Here is a 6,000-nt window from a genome sequence, read left to right on the forward strand (position 1 = left end):
AAGGCTCTCCTCGCGTCTTCCACCTGCTGCCAGAGTGTCCGAACCTGAGAGAAGGGGCAGAGTTTGATAAAAATGTGAATTAATGAAGCACAGAGGGAAGAAAAGAGCTTTTAATTTTTGTAGACAGCTAGAACAGTCAAACAAAGTATTAAAATCTGCTCTGGTCCTGTCACAGGTTGACCTCATGTGAAGTCGGTCCATAATCCACAGTCTGTGGTATCGTGACACTTCCTCCTGCACGACAGAGCTGTTGCTGCTCTGGTAACCTTCATTGGGAAGGTCACTCAGCTTCTGCAGTCACCTGCTCAGTGTTAAGGTCAATTCAAACTTTCAGTGTCTGTGTCCCAAACACTGGCAGACAGAGCTTTGTCAGCCTCTCCTTTCCACTGCCTAGGCATCCTGCACAAATGTAAACTCAAATAAGCGTTGTGCTACATGGGGATGGTTGAACTGGTGGAAGATGCACAACAGTCACATGCATTAGCAAAGCTGTTGGGATCAGTTTTCCTGTCCGAGAGCTGGATCTTTCAGTTTCGAAATGGAAAAAACTGGATCAAAGTTGGGCACTGGCTCTGAACCGCTTTTCAGAGTGTCTCGGTGGAAAGGGGATGTACGCTGGAACAGAGAGGAAGTGGGTAAACACTGACATAATCATATTTCCTCTATGACCAAATGGAGTCAAACTAAAACCTAAAGTAAATCCAGTGCAAATGAAAACATATTTCTGACAGGATCATAATCCAACCTGCAGCAGCTGAGTTAAAGTTTACAGCCTGGTAATAAATGAACAAATGAATGTGACTGTATGTCCTCAACAATATCTGGCTCCTAGATAAGACTCTAAAGTATCACATGAGCAGAGTGTGTGCATGATCGTAGGAGCCACAGATAACTCTGAACTATTTAAGAAATCACATGTAGGATCACGGAAACACCTTCAGGTCACAGGTCAAAGGTCAGCATGATGCGCTAGTCACACATATGACATGCTGCACCAACCATTCAACCTGCATTTTGCTGTTGATCAAGAGTCTGTCAGCCATGCAAACCATCCCAGCAGTCTTTTTTATTTCCATTGTTACAGCACAAAATGTTCTTACAGGTAAAGTTACGGTTGTTTTCTTTTACCGTTGATGTAGAGACGAAGAGGTTGAGATTAAATTTTGAGTGTGAGGGGACTGAAGAGTGGAAAGAGAGAAAAGAGTGACATGGTTTTACTGCAGAGGTGAGACACAAGGTGGCAGATTTCATTTACATACTTATCACAACTGCAGAGGTATAGATTACCTGTCAGAGCGCGAGCGACGCCTGCACGAGTGTGTGTTTGTCTGTATGAGAGAGAGAGCGAGATGCAGGTGAACACAGTAACAGGGTCACAGAGCTGTGTGTACACCTTATCTGGTGCCGTCATGTCGTCTCTCTATAGCATGGCTACACTCAGGTTACACACACACACACACACACACACACACATTGCAGTACAGAAAACAATATTGATGATGCTGCTTGGAACTAAACACCCGGCAGGTGACTTCATCGCAGGTGGCATCAGACAGGGATTGGCATCAGCAGGTGTATTGTGCTGTGTGACTGTCCCTTTAGTCTGCTGCTGTTCTAATGCTGCAGCAATCTACATTAAGATAAAAGACATTTAAAACATATCGTCACATTCAGACAAAAGGAATTTAAAGGTGACGTGTTTTCCTTGATGCGTCAGTGTGCATCATTCCTCCTGTTGACACTGGCTGTTAAAGAATCCCCGATGTGTACTGACGCTCTATATAGGTTGGGATCATTTGGAAGAAACTACTGAGGTCTGAGCTCGACAGATTTTTCCCCATCACATACCGACCTGAATGACTTTTTAAGGTACTAAAATTTGAGTTTCTGGTATGAATAGATACCAAATGACCACAGTGCATGTTTGGTTATCTGCAGATGAAGTCTCATGTTCTGGCATTCAGTTCATTCTAGTAAAATCTTAGATTCTGCATCAAACTGCTAATTGTCACGATTAGTTAGTTAAAATTAACTGTGGTCATTTGTGAATTTTTTACTGAATTTACAGATTTTTTATTACAAAGTACAAAGATGATTAAAAAAAGATCTAGAACAAAGAAAACAAAGACTACCACGAAGGATCTTAGAAGAAGAAATGACGCATTAAATTCATGACCATAAGAATTTCCTCACTAACTTGTGTCACTGGCTTCATAATAAAAAATCGAAGTAAAGATCCAGAAGAGCATTGACACAGTGTCGACTCACACTAGCGTTCATTATCTAAACTCACTGTTGGCCACGTGTCATTCTGTCTGTTTCAAAGCTGGCAGAGGATATTCGCCCGGGCATGTACCTGAGAGGAGACCAAGCCCTCTACAGGCTCTCCTCACAAACAAGGGGGTGTGCACCAATCTGCCGGAGGAGGTGGGGGGGGGGGGGGGGGGGGTCATTGAGACAAGCTGCCACTTCCAGCCGATTATCCAGCTGGACCCCGCAGCCTGGCTGAGCCGCCCCTGTCCCACGTCCTGCAGCTGAGGGGTGTGCACAGAAGACAATGATCTAAGGGTCAGGGGTTGATGTGGTGGGGGCTGTCGGGTGTAAAGGCTTGAACAATTAGGGGGGTTGGTGTGAGGGGCGAAGGCAGTGCAGGTGTTTGAACATCAGGAACTATCACAATAAAATTAAATTAAAAGAAATGCATTAAACTGTAATCTTTAAATAAATAAATAAAAACAGCAACATGCATCCGTTGAGATGCGTTTAATGACTGACTGAAGATGTGGATTAAATAGTTAGGCAGCGTTAACAAAACATTTGCTAATCCTGGAATATAATTTTTAATGTTTGGGTTCAGGAAATATACAATATAATGTATAATTATATGCAATAAAAAGGAATGTGTGCTGAAGCGTCAAGTGCACAGATTCTATTTAAAAGAACGTGTCAGACTCGAGGTTTAGTAACAAAATCACAGATAACAATGAAAACTTAAACACATGTTGGCTTCATTATACATTTGTCAAAAAGACAAATCAGCAAACGTCCATTTATTGTTTTAAATAAATAATGTATTACTACTAAATATTCACGTAGCAGCACAACATCTGTGCAGCTCCAACAAAATCACTCGACTGGATTAGAATTAGGGGTATTACCTAACTGAACTAATCTTCATTAACACATCTCTCACAACAGGCACCTTTCCCACCTCCGTTAAACAGACCCAGATCACCCCACTCCTTAAAAAACAACTCTCGACCCCTCCCCCTCTGGAGAATTACAGACCTGCCTCTCTTCTTCCATTTCTGGCCAAGACACTTGAACGCGAAGTCTTCAGTGAACTGACTGACCTCCTTTCTAGGAACGACCTCCTAGATGTCAAGAGTGGCCCTCCACAGAAACTGCACCCCTGAAGGTCGTGGAATCTCGGCGAGCTGCAAAAGCTTAATTCTACTTGATCTATCTGCAGCGTTTGACACCGTCGACCATCAGACCCTCCTGGCTACACTTTCTGATTTGGGCATCACTGGGACATCACTGCCTGGAGGAGAGAGAGGCATCTTCAGCTCAACCTCCTCAAGACAGAAGTTCTCGTCTTCCCACAGGACCTTCAATAAAACACAACATCAGCATCAACATAGGGTCCACGTGACTGATCCAACTAAGTCTGCTAGAATCCTGGGGGTGGTCATTGATGATCAGCTGAGCTCTACCGACCACATGTGCTCTGTCTCCACATCATGCAGATTTGCCCTCTGAACTTTCAAAAACATTTCTCTGCACTTAAATCTTTTTCTGCATAAAAAAACTAACTTGCACTTATACCCCATGTAACTGAAGCAGCTCTATCTAGAGCACTTTATTTTGAAGTTTGTCTTCTTATAGGATATTTTGCTTTTTACCTCACCTGGATAAAATCATCTGCTGAATAGCTAAATGTAAATGTGAACTATATAATATAAATTAACTATATAAAATAACATTATTTGTTGAGTTAAGGATTCAAACATCTATCTTTTTATGTTTTAGATGTTACCTTTGGCTGACTGCACCTCTCCCTCTCCGTGATAAACTTACACAGACTTTAAATACATGCCAGTCTGACCTCCATTTAATATAAAGGAAATGACGGGATATGATCATTAGTTTAAGCTTAAAATGGACAAACAACAGACTAATCAGCTCATTTCAGGATCCCAGCTTTAGTCACAGTCTATGTAAAATGCAGTGATACTGAAAGGCTGTTTGCAGAAGACGGGACCACAGCTGCTCTAACAGGAGAGATTCCCAATGACAGATTGTTCAGCTGTCACTTTATGAAAACTTAATGCAACAACTACTCCTCGAGACAAAATAAATTATCCACTGGATAGAAACTTTACACCAGCAAGCATCCAAGAGGCTCCTACGGTGGACTAAAGGGGAATCCCTGCATTTTAAAACTACACAGGACTGTTGGCATCATGGTGTCACATGAGAGTCGCTGACGATGATTGGTGGAACATCTTCAAGTCTACAGTTCCAGTCCATTATTAATTGTGTTTTCATGCTGTTGTAGCTACCTGGATCGATGTGATGAGCTTTCACCATCAAATTCAAAATCATGTTCAAAAACATGAGAGAACTGGAAACTGGACTTCGCTGCTTCCGTTTGAAAACAGGTTTATTTTTCTTTACATTCATTTGCAAACTCAAATCACGACTGTCAGAGGTGATTAGAGGTGTTAATGGCGTTGACACTGGTTAACAGTGCTGCTTTCATCTAAACACAGCATCACATTGTGTTAGTTTACAGCTGCTGCTCCACGTGTCAAACTGAGAAGCTGAGGGTGGGATCGAGGAAATGTTTTGTTGATTGTCACATGCTGAGGAAATGTGTTGTATCCTGAGATTAAAGATTAGATGGAAGGAAGGGTAAATACAGGATATGAGGGACTGCAACTGTGCAGTGGTTTAATCCTTTGGAACTTTTTGGTGTTAAAAGAGAGTCATGCAAATATGTGTGCAACTAGAACACAGATAATAAAATGCTGCAGAAAGATCGAATAAAAAATCATTTAAAATAAGAAAAAACAAAGAAAAGTACTAAAGAGCGGTGGGAGGGTTGGAGAGAGCAGCATCCTGTGACGGAGCATGTCAGCACTTGTTGTGGAGGAGGAGAGTAAAGGAAGTGAAGTTACCAAAATAATACCCAAACATCTTTGGCCATCAGAATAAAAGCACGTTAACTGTCCCTGAAGATAAACACGACTGGAAGGGTACAGAGAGTTTCATTTGTTCAAAGGTCGAATTCAGATAATGCACCGATCGATGTGCAGAGTGAACAAATTAAATGACTTATGAGTGGATATGTGACTTCATATGGGCAAAACAAAGTCCCCAAAGTGTCGTTTACATATATCATATGTGATGTTTACATTTTTTGCTCTGTTTTCGCATGTATACCATGAGCAGATGTGGCACAAATGTAATAAAAGTAATAAAATAGTAGTACAGTACTGTACATAACAGTATTATTTTATTTTTATTTTTTATTTTTTCCCAAATGATTAAAATGAAACTATTATCTGAAGCCTCAAGAGGTATATAACCAAACGGTGCACAAAGTGAGGAGCAGGTTTATTATTTGCATTTTTCTTTTCTTCTTCTTTGAGTGTGTGTCTTTTTATTGTAATTCTGTGTCTAATCATCGGTGTTAAGACAAAAATGCTGTATGTTGGACATTTTAAGCCTAATGAGGCAAAATCCTCTGTGTCCGTGTTCTGTTTTTGTTTAGTTTTTTTCTTTTGCATCTCTTTGTAGTCATGTTGTGCCTTTTTCAAGACATATTAACACTTGATTCCTGCACCTGTGTAAATATAACCTAACATTTAGATTTGACGTGTTTAACATCACCTGATCTTTAAAATGGGAACGCCTTTGGTTTTATTTTGACAGTACCCACCGGATGTCAGCTCTACTTCTTCTGCCTTTATAAACACGGTAGCTGCAGCAGCA

This window comes from Anabas testudineus, chromosome 13, assembly GCF_900324465.2.
Source record: "Anabas testudineus chromosome 13, fAnaTes1.2, whole genome shotgun sequence".
In the NCBI taxonomy this organism is placed as follows: Eukaryota; Metazoa; Chordata; class Actinopteri; order Anabantiformes; family Anabantidae; genus Anabas; species Anabas testudineus.